Raw genomic sequence first — 15,797 nt, 5'->3', positions numbered from 1 at the left:
AAATCATTACATGAAGGATTTTTTTTAGTAGAGTCACTTCCATAAAAGCTAGCACTGTAAACCTAAAAAAATTTGGATCTGTTACACTGCCCTTGTGAGTTTTCTACTTCAAATGACCATCACTGAAAGGTGTTCAGGACTGTTCTAGGCATGAATATGAACCATTATAAAAATCAATATATATTTACTAAATTGAAACAAGTCATTTGATTAATATACCTTTTGTACCACTCCACTGTAAGGACTTTATTTAGGTTTTAAATGTGGAAAAAAAACCCGATTTTTAAATCTTAAAAAAAAAAAAAGCAGTACTTAAAGGCTATTGCTATTTATATGGTTCCATTAAGAAGGAAATGAGTGGAAATGCTTTCAATTGAAATGCTAATAAGAAGCAAAAATATAACTTAATTTTCCATGAAGGAAAAGTAATTTCTGCTTATATTAAGTGTCTGTATGAAACATAATATTTCACTTCAAGATTTATATATATATATTTAATTTAATAAATCCGTATTTGTGTCTTACTAATCAGTATGGCTTTCAGAGATAGTGTCAACTGTCATGAATACTTGTTACTTCTTTGCATCTCGTCAAGAAAATCTTGTGTCTATGGTGCATAATATAATATTGACTGGAATTAATGTTACTAAGAATAATGAAAAACTACTTCCTTATGGATTGAAAAGTTGACAGACAGTAGGATAAAATGGTCAAAGATATATGGGCAATGAAATTTATGTCTTGGTTCAAAGCCAAAGTAATTTTGGACTCCTTCCATTCACTTCAAAGAGTTTCAGAAGAAGCCTTTGTTGAAAGCTGAAAAAATCTTTTAATACAAAACAAAATCTGTTTTCAAATATTTACCCAAGTAAGCAATTCAAGCTTTCCATACTTTCATAAAATCATAGAATATCCCGAGTTGGAAGGGACCTATAAGGATCATTGAGTCCTGCTCTTGTATCCTTGAATTCTGACAAGCTTGGTGCTATGAGTACTTCCCTGGCAGGCTGTTACAGTGTCTGACCACCCTCTCAAGGAAGAACCTTTTCCTGATATCCAACCTGAACTTCCCGTTGCAGCTTCATGCCATTCCCTCAGGTCCTTATTGACATGCATATTGGACATACTTGTGTTTCAAGGTAATTGAACTCTAAGTATTATTTTCATTCTTGATGATATGCCAAATCTCATCTATCATATTCATTTACCCAAATTCATGCCCCTTGAAATGCTCTACAATACCCGGAAGATCTTTGTAAGGTGTACAATATGACACAGAACTGAGCAAGATCATGTTCTCCTGAAATAGCTTCTGGAGGACATATATATTTTTTGCTATATATTTTGCACAAATGTTGCCTGAGAAAAAAATGGCTGAGTCATACAGAAGAAACAATAGACTGTTGGCTTTGTTCCCTTTGGTCTGGGTTTATTATACAGGAAAGATGCAAATGGATTCAGTGAAATTCATAACGTTATTCAATTCATGTTTTCTGAAAACCTTCACATAAGTGCTATTCTAGAAGCATGCAGTTCACTTTTTAATGTGGAATATCATAGAAACAGTTATTAGTAAAAAAGTGTATTTAAAAAATGGTTCCAGCCAAGATTATATTTAGGGTTAAACTAAAGATAGATGCATCGTAAAAGATAAATAATAGATCTATAGGAATGGAAATTTAATTTTCGTTACTCAAATTATGTAGTCATTTAATAAACTGGAAGCCACACCTCATATCAATCACACATCCATGATTTTTTCAAATGGAACTTCACTGTATATACAATTAAAAGTTGATGAATTCAGTAAAGATTCATATTTCTAGTTGAGAAGCAGAGAAATAGATGGGAAATGCTGCATATTTGTATTTTACATCATGTGTATGGTAGCACCATGAAAGCATTTTTTCTTCCTCTGAATATATATCTCCAGTTATCTGGCCCGTTAAATATCTCTGATACATCTTTACCTAATTTAGGATGTTTGTATTCACTTTTTATGGCCCTTTGGTAGTATTGTTTATTAGGAGAAGCTTCCAATTGTAGGATATTTCCTTTCTTGTGAAAGCCACTGATAAAGGTGGGGTTTATGTTTGTTGAGTTGGCTAAGGTTTTAAATCATAACATTTACCTCAGAACAGATCAAATTACAGTGAAGTAACCAGAAATAAGACTGAATTTTTGCAGAGTTGTTGAGAGGTGCGTTACCTCCTTCAGTTGGTTCAAAATCTAACCCTACACTTGGTTGGTAGTCGAAACTCCATTGAAATATATAACATAACAAGAGAAGACACATTTTATTGACCTCCTGAACAACTCTACTGGTTTCACTAGTGACTACTGGTACACTACATCTTATTAGCCCATCCGTATGTTAACTCCAACTGTTCCTTCTCTTCCCTACTGTAATAATAGTTCTATATAAACATGATTTGTATGCAAAATTAGGCACAAAAAAATCCAAGATCCAGCAATCCACGACCTGCCTGGTTTTCTTTGTGATAGAAATAAGCTTCCTTCTGCTGGAACCTTAGAACTTAGCTGCTTGAAGAGAAGGAGCTGTGGGCTTCAAAGTATTCTGAATTAAACTTATCACTTGGACGCCTTGTGTTTAATTTGTTTACCTTAAAGATACACCAATATTTTTGTGAGCATTATCAAAATGATAAATTGCAAAGTGAATATTTGATAAATCACACTTCTTTCTCTGGTTTATTTTCCAAATTCTCCTGATAACTGAAAGATTTCTAAATTCTCAACCAACACGACATGTCTGTAGGTAATATTACCAGAAAGACAATTAAACATCATCTGACAAATTTCCTACAGAAGCACTTGAGAATACATAAAAAATATTAAATCTTTGAATATTATTCCTAATGTGGACTAATATTCTGAATGCTACCCTAGAAAGGCCAAATGAAGCTTTGCCAGCAACTACAAAAGGTCAAGATATCATCACCATAACAAGCTTTTGTATTGGACTTTCTCCAAATTACACATAATACAGTGAGATTTGTACTTTATAAGCTCCTAACTGATTGTGTAATGAGTTTCCTTTTAGTGTCTGATTTTTAAATAATGAGCATATAATGATTTTGTTAAATATAATAAGCAAATTAAAATTAATTCTAAAATAAGTGCATTTGCAAGAATAAACTTTACATACATTTCCAGAACATAAGCATCAAGACAATAATTTATATGCTCAGCTTCTTAGTTACAGAGGCTGGAAATCAAATTTCATTTTGAGTATTAATGACATTCACCTTCTGATTCCCATTATAATAGCAAGCTTCCAAGAATATAGCGTCAAAAACCAACTGACTTTAAAGAGAATTGCTTGCTGTCCTAGCTATTAATCAGAAGCTTATGAACAATTTCTTCATGATAATGTATTATTTTCATTTTTTTGATATATTTTTGAATGAATTTTATTTTAAATTGTATATGTCTACTAACAAAACATGTGGGTGACATTTCTTCTGTTGTTTTACAGAGGAAATTTTGCTTGACATTGTGGTACAATAAGGTTTAGAGAAATGAGTGAGGGGAATAATGAGTGCCTCCTTGAACAGTTGAGCTGTAGGCAGTTTGTTCTGATTCTCCACAGACAACTTATACATTTCTACCTGTTTCCCCAACAGTTTTCCTGTTTTTACTCTGTGCAGGAGAGTCTTGCACTTCATCATTCAGTCAGAACAGTATTTCCTTCCTTAACCTGTTCATCATCACTACATGTTGAAGTCAGCAATGGCATAGGGGCATCCAAGAGCTATACATTAGAAACACAATTAGATAGAAGATGATATTTAGGCCTTTGTCTGCACAAGGAAACTATATAAGATCAGAACATGTCATCAAGAAAAGCAAATATCCATGCTGGTTACTTGTTATGTGCCTTTGCACGGTTCCAGCCCAAGTCAGTAAATACTTCATGCAATGACCAAATATGGATGGCAGCACAGGTAAGAAAGCAGTCGCTTTAAGACGTATGGATGTGATGATTCTGAGTGGTGAGATGGGAAGATGTGGAAGAGAGTCTAGCCATACTGATGCAAGCCATAACATGCCAATATGTCTCAGAGTTATTGTAGTTGCTCTATTTCATTTTAATTATAGGCTAGCCTTGAGGTCCTCAGTTCTGTGATGATTTACTGAAACAGATCCACCACTTTCACATCTTCCAACTGCATGCTTCTCCCCAACTGCTCACATCTAGAAGTCAATGAAACAAAGACATTCATAACCAACCTCTTTTACTTCCACGCTGTTGGTAAACTAGTTTTTGTAAAAGTACTTTATCAGATTCTTGGACCAATGATTATCTAAATTCAGTAGTGCAGAGTGTGAATACGTTATTTAATAAACCACAATTACAGCATGGGATGTTTTTCCAAGGGAACAACAGTGGGAAAACATTGACAAGAAATATAGAATCCATCCTAAAGCTAGTATATCTCCATATGCGTATGCTTTTTCCATGTGATTTGACTGAGTTGTGAAGAAACACAAGCAACACTCATTTGTTTGGAACTTTCTTGATTGAAGTAAGCAATGTAATTTTCATTGAGTGATTAGCAAACCGACTTTGTAGATTTACTGGTAAAACATTACTCAGGCCTAGAATGAACTAAAATAGTAACTGCAATATTAAAATTTTAAATGTGTACAAGTGATCTTTAATTACATTATTATTAAAATTATTACTAATATTTAGATGACTATTTATTTAATGTGCTCTATTATACAAAACAGTAGTGTAACACTTTTTATAGTATGCCCCTAAATAAATGGCATCTGGTTTGATGAAATACCACCTCTGCTCATGGATAATATGCACAATGTATACCAAATATGTCATCCTGTGGGAATCGAATATTGTTTCTGCATTACAACAAGATAAAAATTTTCTAGATTTCATGACCTCTGCTGCCATTTGGTGTCCTTTATTAGAACTAATAGTTCTTTTCAGCAGTCTTTCTACTTTATTGGGGTTCTCTGATCGTTTTCATTACTTATCCTTCCCCAGCAACACCAACTCAGTATATAAGTAATATATATATATATATATCCATAGAGATTAGGTAGATGGAGTAAGTTACAAGCATGAAGACTGCAGCTCCTGTCTGTCCAGACATCTGAAAAACTTCTGGACCTTCAGTTAAAGGCAAGCTAGATGTAATAATACCTTTACAAATCAGAAACTCCTTGATGTTGGAAAACTACTAATTTTTGGTGCTGGATAGACAGGACCTGAGTGATAGAGAATTTAAGGAGGAGAAGTTAAATAATTAGCAATATACATATATAGCTAGCAACAATTTATGTATAGCCAGCATGAAAATATATGTTATACTTTGTCATACACATTGCAAGAATATCCTGCACAAATTAAAGGATAGGTCATGACATGCCTAAAGGAGTGCCTGAGGAAGGTATTGGGAAAGGCCTGGCACCCCCACTCCATCCCCATATCACCATATCAATATGACAAGAAGAGTACCGAGACATCTTGGAAACAGCAGGATGGTGACTGACTGACACCAGATAATACACGAATTAACAAGTGTCAGAATGTAATTAACAAATGTAACCTTCGATAAGATTGTGAACCTGGAGTACCCAGCCAATGGAGAAACAGGCGAGGGGAGGGGGTAGACATGGGGGGAAACAATGTACAAAAGCTTTCATATTCTGTCCATGGGTGTTATCCTGTTGGCAGTATGCCCGCCATTGCAATTGAGAATGAAATCTGTTTTTATCAGAGATACTGTCCTGATAAATTATTTGGATATTTCCAACAGTCCCTACAGAGAATTTCTAAGGGCTCTATCAGAAAAGCACACACTTCTTTATTTTAAATAAGTGAAAATCAATGCTCAGAGAGTTGGGGTTGTTATAAATTAGACCGCATCAAATCGGTTCGCAAAAATGTTTTATTAATTGAGTAAGCAAAAAAACAAGCGAAAGCAGCGCTGGGCGGCCGGGGAGTCGCAGCTCCGCAAACGGCGCGCGCACTCTGCCCGCGACTCCCAACTTTTATAGTCTCTCAGTTCCGGGTTGCTGTGGATTCTAGTTCACCTTCTGCAGCTGCGCTTCCCTGTTGTTAGGTGTCATCACAGTTTTCCTTGTCCTTGGTTTGCTCAATCTAGAGTGGGGGAGGTGAAGTGGCGAAACAGGATGTTCATGTTCTTACAAGTGTAGTCACCAGATCAGGATGTTTGCCCGCAGCCTGTACCCCCAACCGCCAGGCCGTTAGCACTTCCCTTTACAATGAACAAACAGCCATAAAGAAGGCTCCCAATCTTCCCATCCCTAGCCGTGAGTCTGTTCTTCCTTATATGGTTATCACCTTATACAAATAACACCTCATACAATGAACAAACGACTTTACATCTTATCACAGGGGTGATTTGATAAAAATTAATAAGGAGTCAGGAACTGATCTCAGGAGAGGAATGAAGATTACAAACAGTGTCAGAGACCCTCATCTGTGTTTTGATTGCATTTATTTCATTTTATTAATATACAGCACTTGATAATAAACTCCTCATTCTGATTTTCTAGCCTCTTAGGCTTTGTTGTCTCTCTAATATCATAAGTAAGCCAAATAACTGTTCTCGCTGTATAAAATTTTGAATTTTGTTCAATTTATTAATATAACTCACTGATGCTAACAAAAAAGTAGGATTCTATACGTATCCGCTGCTGATATACTTTTACTAGAACTAAAAAGATGCATCTTGACCAAACGTCTTGTATTTCATTCGTAATAGATTTTTTATATTTTTTTAAAATGTTGTTTTCTTACTTAACAAAACAGTGGTTAACTCTTGTCTGAGACCGGTAAGGGATATCTCAAGTCAACATGAGGCAATCAGCATCACTTTATGGACAGTTTTACATTTGAAAGCACTTCTTTGGAGTTGTTTGCCTTTGAATGGGAGGGCCCAGGTGGGTTTATTGGCTGACTTGGCTTAGGAGCAAATGTTTCTAGCTTGATGCAGGAGACTGGGAGATGATACCGTTTTTTTTTTTTTTTATGCCAACCTTCTGCTACAATTGCCAATCTTTTCCCTAAAAATGAATGCTACTATTCACTATCAGTACAAAAAAACACCAATATGTACATAAATTATCTGAACAGAACAGTCTTACAACATATCTCCCTGTCTACAATGCTACATCACAATTATCAATCACATCTAAAGGCTACTGTGGTGCAGCAAGCAAGCATTAACAGAATATTTTGTATAATTACTTCTTCAAATCAATACAATATCTCTAAGATTACTCCAGGCTGAACAGTTCTACCTATCTCAGTTTCTCCTTACATGACAAATGCTCTACTCTTTTAAAAATAGCATCTTTTTAATGTGTATATTTAAATAACTTGTTCTAGCATGTCTACATTTTCCGTGTTCCGAGGAACTCGAAATTGGAACCAGCACTCCGTGCGTATCTAACCACAGATGATCAGAGGGGAAGTATCACCCCACTTGACCTGCTGGCAATTTTCTTGCCAGTGCAAACTGAAAGACATCTTTGCTACAAAAGCACATTGCTGGCTCGCAATCATCTTGTCCGAAAGGACAAACAGGACTGCAAAGTCCTGTTTTCTGCAAAGATGCTCTCCAGCTGGTTGGCTCCCAGCCAGTACTGGTGCATGGAGTTTTTCCTCAACAGGTACAGAACTTTGCTTTCCTTCTTTGAACATCATGAGATTCCTGTCAGCTCATTTCTTCAATCTACTGAGAAACACAACCAGTTGGTATATTAGCCTCTTCTCACTATTGCCTATAAATCTGCTGAGTATGTCTGCTGTCATCAAGGTGTTTAATGGAAATCTTAAAAAGTACTGGAGCCAATATTGATCCCTAGGATACACCACTAATGACTGGGCTTCAACTGAACTTCATGCTGCTGATCACAATCCTCCTCATCCAGCAGTTCAGCAAATGTTTAACCTACCTCACTTGCACTTATCTAGAACATATTTTACCAGTTTCTCTGTTAAGATATAATGAATGAGAGTGTCAAAAACATTCTTAGAGTCTAAATAAGCAACATCCACTAGTCTCCTATTGTCCACCAAGTCAGTTATCTAATCGTAAAAGGCTATCAGGTTAATCACATATGACTTCCCCTTGATCAATCCAGGATGACTACTCCCAGTCACCTTCTTGTCCTTCAAGTGACTAGAATTGGTTACAGGACTGGCCTGTGCTTCCACAGATCCTTCTTGTGCCTTTCAAGGGCAGAAGTTCTCCACATTTTCAGGAATTTCTTCTGATCTGCATGACATTCCAAATATAATCAAGAGTGGCCCAAAAGACACTGGCAAGATTCTTCTGAATTTATTGGTGTATACGTCATGGTTTCATGCATGACATGAGGAGAAGAATGGGGAGAAGGCAATCCTGACCCCTTTCACCCTCCTGTTCCCTTTTAGAGAAGAAGAAAAAAATGACTCAATTAAGATAAGGAAAAATAATGGATTTACTACAAATGGTAGAAGAATGTAAGACAATGATTTAAAAAGGAGTTACAGGTAATAATCAAATAGGTGGGAGAGAGAGAAGTTCCAACTGTGCTGCTCTCTGTGCCACAGGAAACTGGAAGAGAGCCATTTCACTCCCCGCACCCAAAATTAGAGACCACATAGGGAATACTGTAGACTCCGGAGAATTAGTCTGACCCTTCTCAGTGTATCTTCCTCTTGGAGAGCTGGAACTCATGTGGGAATAGATGAGACTTCTAGAATCACAGGATCTAAGAAGCTTAGTTCCACAGTGCACTGTGCTCCAGCACCCAACTGCCTGCCTCATGATGTCGCGATATGGAATACTGATAAAACCAAGACAATATATTAATAATATTCAAGAACTTGTGTATCTATATTTAACCATGGCACTCTCATAGCAGTTAGAATTGCTTAGCAGAGAAATTACATTTTTAGAATCTTACATAAGAAGACCATCTGAATTTCTTCAATAACTTGAGCTATTGTAACATTTTACATATGCTCTGTGCTTAAATCCAGTGAATCCAAAACACACATAGAAACACACACATAGGAAAAAAAAAAGGAACAAAGAAAAAAAAGATTTGTTAAATTGAAACTGAAAATGCCACTAACATTGCAGGAAATTTTGAATTTTATTCTTACAACTTGAAGGAACTGTTTTTGAGAGAAGCAGGATTGTTAGAGCTGTGTCCCTTTGTGCCTCCAAAAAACAATCCTGTAGGATTTTCTGATGGATTAAAGGGATTTCTAGATGACTGAGAGGTAATCCTTTAAGACTCAATCACATGTAACGTTGTCCTGTAGGATTTCTGAAGGGGTGAAATGTTTTACCATAAGACCTGTAATGCTTGCTTCAGAAGTTATGTAGAAATGTATGTTTGACTCAGTAGATATTATGATGAGTACAAGTCACAAAGTAGGTGAATATATACTTCATATAACTGCCTTAATCTTTATAACACCTGTGTTTCAGTACTTAAAAAAAGTAATTCTGGATTAAAGGGTGGTGTCATGCATTTAACCCCTCAACCAACTTTCTTTTTTTGTTGTTACAATTAAAGTAAGATAATTTTTTCCAAATATTCTCTGCAGCATCATTTTACTTGTTCAACAACAGTGTGTGTGGGGAACACACTTATACTCATCTTCTAATCAAATGTAACCTTATTAAAAATTATGAATTATCAAATTTTATTAAATATAAATAAAATGAACTATATGTTTATCTTTGGCTAGACATATATAGGTTTAGTGGTAAAGAGTTATCTGTGTGTTTTTTTATATGAATTGTTAAGTTTTAAGCAAGCCCCACATTATTTGAATTAGTAGCTTAGGTTAAAGCACCATCCTGATAGCTCACAGTAATTCTTATACACACACATATACACATATATATGTATGTATGTGTGTGCATATGTATTTAAGAATAGCACTACAATATAATACAAGACAGCTTGTATAACATAGAGCTGATAATTCTTGAAGGATATAATAATGAAATAATATAATAAAGAAATAATAAATGCATTGTTTAGTTTATCCATTTAAGACATTTTCTCCAATATTTAGACCCCTGAGGTAACAAGATTTTGAGAGGTGTCTGTCTTTGGGTTATATGCATAAAACTGGTTTTATAATCAGTGGCAATACAGTTTGCACATCTAAAGGAATCTAGAGATTTATTTTATACTAAGGGAGATGAGCTAGGCTTCAAAAGTTTATTGACTGTGATTGTTATCTATACATAAGAATCTAATGAGATTTGAAATAATCTAGAATATCTAAGAATAAGAATATCTCAGGACACCTCCAGTGGGGAATCAACTGCTTCTTTAGACAACGATTGTTTAAATCTCCTATGAGAATTTAAAAAGTCATGCTTATTCACAGATTCCTGAAGTGCATAATGATGATCAAAACAGGTATAATAATATAGAATATAGAATATAGATGCCTAGTGCCTGAGGAATCCACATAAAGCTGAAAATATGATGCAGGTTCTGTGGGCTGGCAGCTGGAGGTCAGGGAATTTCAAATTATATCAGTGCTGAATCAAGCCCTAAGTTGACCAAATTTAGGTTGGTAATCTTTCTCTGAATTCCAGTGGATATAACAGGATGGTAAGATAATGATAATTTAGACTCTTCAAACATTATTCAGTTCTACTAAAAATGATGTATAAGTTCATGTTTCAAGAGTTAGGATGAGATTATTTGCCAACAAACAGTAACAAAATATGTCATCCATGGGTTTAGTTTTGGTCTAAGGCCTAGGGGTGCACAAGAAGCTGAGGGAGATATAGCCAAGAGAGTTGACACAAACTGTCTAAAACTACATTCCAAAACACATGATGATGTGCTCAGCAGTGCCAGCTAGTGGAAAGAGGGAGCAAGATGAGGTGTTTGAAATCATGCATTTGTCTTCCTGAGTAACTATTATGTGTTACAGAGCCCTACTTTCCTGAAAATGTTTTAAAATCTGCCTGCCAGTGAATGAATTCCTTATTTTTCTTTGCTTGTGCTCACAACTATTAAACACCTATTAAGCTCATGAGTTTCCTCAGTTTTGACCATCATCCTGCAGCAGGGGTGTGAGCAAATAGGTGTGTAGAGCTAAAGTCTCTTCTAGTGCTAAATAACAACATAATGATATGATACAATAATTTGAAATGAAATGAAAAGTTTTCTGCAAGTATAATCCAGAATTTAGAAAAGACCCAAGATTACTTTTTAGAATCACAGAATCATAGGATCATCAAGGTTAAAAAAGATCGCTAAGATAATCCAGTCTGACCATCAAACCATCACCTCCATGCCCAGTAAACCATGTCCTTCAGTGCAATATGTACCCACTTCTTGAAAACTTCCAGGGACAGTGACTTCACCACCTCCCTGGGCAGCCTGCTCTAATACTTCACCACTCTTTCTGAAAAGAAAGTTTTCCAAATACCCAACGTGAACCTCCCCTGGCATAATTTAAGGCCATTACCTCTTGACCTGTAACTAGTTGCTGGGAGAAGAGGCCACACCCACCTCTCTACAACCTCATTCCAGGTAGCTGTACAGAGCAATAGTTTCCCCTGAGCATCCTCTTCTTCAGAGTAAACAATCCCAGTTCCCTCAGCTGCTCTTCATAAGATTTGTCCTCCAGACCCTTCACCACCTTCATTGCCCTTCTTTAGACATGCTCCAGGGTCTCAATGTCTTCCTTGTAGTGCAGGGTCCAAACTGAACACAGTGCTTGAGGTACAGCCTCACTGGTGCTGCGTACAGAGGGATAATCACCTTCTTAGTCCTGCTAACTAAACTATTTCTGATACTAGCCAGGATGTCATTAGCCTTCTTGCCCACTTGAGCGTACTACTGCCTCATGTTCAGCCAGCTGTCAGCTAACACCTCCAGATCCTTTTCCTTTGCACAGCTTTCCATCTACTCTAACCCAAGCCTGTAGCAATGCAGGGGGGCTATAAGAAAGAAAGGGACATACTTTCTATCAGGATCTGTTATGATAGTGAGTTAGAAGGGACAGTCGAAGTCCCTTCTAATAGAATAGAATAGAATGAACTATTGCATGGAGCTGGGGTAAGCAGAATGTAAGGCAAGATAAGGAACTCAGCAAAACTCCATTATCAGCAGGGACCAGTACAAGGAACCGGCCGAAGCTGGAGTAACTCTGCAAAGCAGCAGTGGGGTGAAAAGGGCAGAGTGATGAAGACGTCGAGCCTTCATCCAACGACCACCAGGAGTGGGGAGGAAGACCTCGAGCCTTCATCCAACGACCACTAGGAGTGGGGAGGAAGACCTCGAGACTTCATCCAACGACCACCAGGAGGAACTACAACGCATGCACGAGGGGGAGGGACCATATGCAAAGGAATTCCCGGGAAATGATGAATATGTAGATGGGTCCCGGGAATTCTGCTGAATATGTATAAGCTTGGCTTTTGAATTTGTGGTAATTTTGCTTACCGGTGGGCAAACTAGGAGGAAATATCCACCTTGCCCCTGGCATATGCGCAGCGCTGAATAAAATGTACCTGCTTTGTAATCTCACTTGGGTTACAGAGTTTGATTCCGCAAATCAATAGGACACGGAGAAATGTTTTCAGATGAAAAGAGGGAAGATTTAGACTGGATATAAAGAAAACTTTTTTTTCATTAAGGGTGATGGGGCACTGGAACATGTTGCCCAGAAACATTAGAAGTGTTTCATTTGCTTCAGTAGAGGAATGTCAGTTTACATTAAATTTGTTCCTTCTCCTTTGAACTGAGATCATCATATAGAACAGTTATCTCATCAGTCTTACTTGCTATGGAATTAACTATAACACTTCTGTAGTTTTATGTTATAAGAGGTTTTTCTTTTTGCACCTTTGCCTCAAAGCTTGCTGAGGAACAGATGGATAAGTCCAGACAAGTCCTGGTCAAAGTTGGAAAAATCTTTTGTCTGAAGGTTTGCAGGCCAGGGGCAAGGAGACAGAAAAAAGTAGCAGCTTAATGGCCGAGAAGCAGTCTTTTGTGGGGGCTCATCTCGAGGGAGATAGCCATCTCAGGGATGCTGCACATAACTCTTACCAAAGTGCCCAGGAATGCCATGCTGGCAGAAGAAGGATAAAAAGGGGACCTACAACCAAGAGGTGAGGTCTCTTGTGACGTGCTACCTGCCTGCTGCTGGACTATCCTGGGCCTGCTACCCGCTTGCTGCCTATTTCTCCTGGACTACCTGCTTGCTGCCTAAGGACAGCCACTCTGTTGCTGCCTTCTCCTGCGCTCTCAAATATTCCAAAGATACATTATCTTGCATTTCTTTGTGATATTTACACCTTTTATACAAAATGAATTGTTCCAATCTTTTACGAACCAGCTATTGCTGGATTTTCTCATCTGATGATGAGAAATTTTTATTCTATTTAATTATTTGTTTTCTTCTTAAGAGTTCTGTAAACAAATAGTAATTTTTATGTATAAAAGACACAACAAAACTGCAATAACAACATACAATGACAGGATTTTAAGCATACTCAATCATACTTCTCCTAACCTGCAGTTAGCTGGGATGAATTCCACATGAAATACTGTCTTTGAAAAACTATGATTTTTTACTGATGGGACTTATCTGTTAAAAATTCTAATTCCTTCTTTGGTAAGTGAGTTTCTGTAACCTAAGGCAAAATGTTAGGTCTCTGTAACGTCTATAAATGTTCTTAAATGATTCTGTAATCTGCTGCTTTAATAAACTGCACTATTCACTAATTTAGCTTTGAGAGTTCTCATGGGGCACGGCCAAAACTCCTTAAGAATGATTGTGGGAGCCCATTTGAATGAAGCTAAATGAATTGGGTAGTGTACTATGTGTGAATTTATAATTGTGATATCGCGACATATACTGAATGCAACTAGACTTATAGTGCTAAATTGAGCATCACTCAGAATATAAGCTTGGCTGCCCCTAGCCCCTCTGAGATATCTGAGAACAAGCTGGAACTCAAGGGGTTTTATTTTCTGCCAAATTACGTCGTCTTTTCACATGACAGAAAAACAATGTTGAAAAACATTTCAACACAAAGTGAAATGGGTAAATAAGCTGGATCTTCATGGTCATAATATTAATCTAAGGAATTTCTAGCAACAGAATCTTGAAAATGTGGAATGATTGAATGATTATATCAAACTGAGTGAGGTTCTGGATTACTTTTTTGCTCACTCTCACTGGGAAATAGCTGCTCTCTTACAGTGATCACTGAGCTCAGATATTACATATTTATTTCTGGAATACCTGCAACTTCTCATTGACTATGTTACTCAGACTAAGCATTTCTTGCAAAGACCACATCTAATGATTTAACATATTTTTGATGTTTATTGATTTCCTCTTTTCTCTCTTCTCACCTTCTCTCTTCTCACCATGTTTTATGTCTATCCTTTATAACTTTCTACTCCTCCAAGATCCTGCTCTTCAGCTCATCCTCCAGAGCCTTAGTAATCCTACTGTTTATTATTATTATTATTCTGTCTCTCTCACTGAATGATTAGATAGGAAATATTATTAGAAATATACTTCTGCACAAATTATTTTTGTCAAATTTACTTTGCAATGCCTACGCTTTGATCAAGATCAACATATTCCAGTCTATGTTAGTACAAAGCTTTTGGGTAAAAGGAGATAGGGAGCTTCTGGAGCAAGTCTAGCAAAAGAAACCAAGATAATTAAGAGATTGGAACATCTGTAGAGAGGCTGAGACAGCTGGGACTATTCAGAATGGAGAAGAGAAGGCTCAGGGAACCATATCTATGTGTGTAAATATCTAATGGAGAGAATGATAAAGAGGGAGCCAAACTGTCCTGGGTGATGCCACAGATGGGACAAGAAGTAAAAGGCACAAATTAAAAAAAAAACATGACATTCTATCTGAACACAAGAAAAAAAAGTATTTTATTATGACTGTGGTCAAACACAGGGACAGCTTGTCCTTAGAAACTGTGGAGTATCTGCCCTTGAAGATATTCAAAATCTAGCTCTGAAGCAGCAGCATTGAATGAGATGATCTCCAGAAGTATTTCAACTTCAACTTTTTTGTGATTCTGTAATTGAAACAGAACTAGAGATACAGTTTTTGTCCTGGATCTTGTAACATTCAGCCTTTAACTGTTAGGCATACTTTTGCATAAGTCCAATACTTACAGAAGTCCAGTAAATCCATAAATCCAACACATAACCCCTATATGAAAGGGGTATGAAGTGTTCTTTTTATATACCTGTTCAGTGACACATGCAAATTTGTGCCTACATTCTGACAATTTTTTTTGAAGAACAAGTCTGTAAAGTCGTCCTTACAGACTATCAACTAATGTTTGTTTCACTGCAGTGGCAAACATTTAACTTTGTCTTTTAGATATTCTGCTGGCATTTTCCTCCTTCAGACACCATGTGCTCCACATTCTCATTCTTGAATTCTGTGTGATGTTTACTGATCTTATTCTGTTCTCATCAGGGAAAAATACTAGAAAGTGATTAATTGTCAAAGTAAACTCTGAGGAATAGGATGAATCACCGAACTCATACCAACACAGTCTCTAGTCACATATGATGAAACATACATCTGATAAAGCACATCTGCAGTTTCACCAAGGAACAGATAGCTCCACAGTATGCATCTATCATTGACTTACATTCTTCTTCACAGCATATTTAATATATGCTACGAGTAGTTGCAAAAAAAAATGTGGAAAGAGACCCACGGTCCATTCCATTGCTGCAAAAGTTTCAG

At 36.8% G+C, this 15,797-nt stretch overlaps 1 long non-coding RNA gene across 1 annotated transcript in view; it reads right to left on the bottom strand.

The window, feature by feature from the left end:
* The window catches only part of LOC110408676, a 27,737-nt gene continuing 17,842 nt past the window's right edge, over positions 5,903-15,797 (bottom strand). The window contains exon 3 of the long non-coding RNA XR_002444486.1: positions 5,903-8,850. This is a non-coding gene — a long non-coding RNA (uncharacterized LOC110408676). The remainder of the gene's footprint in view (positions 8,851-15,797) is intronic.

The sequence above is a fragment of the Numida meleagris genome, chromosome 1 (genome assembly GCF_002078875.1).
Source record: "Numida meleagris isolate 19003 breed g44 Domestic line chromosome 1, NumMel1.0, whole genome shotgun sequence".
NCBI lineage: Eukaryota > Metazoa > Chordata > Aves > Galliformes > Numididae > Numida > Numida meleagris.
This window is presented reverse-complemented; position numbering and strand designations above follow the sequence as displayed.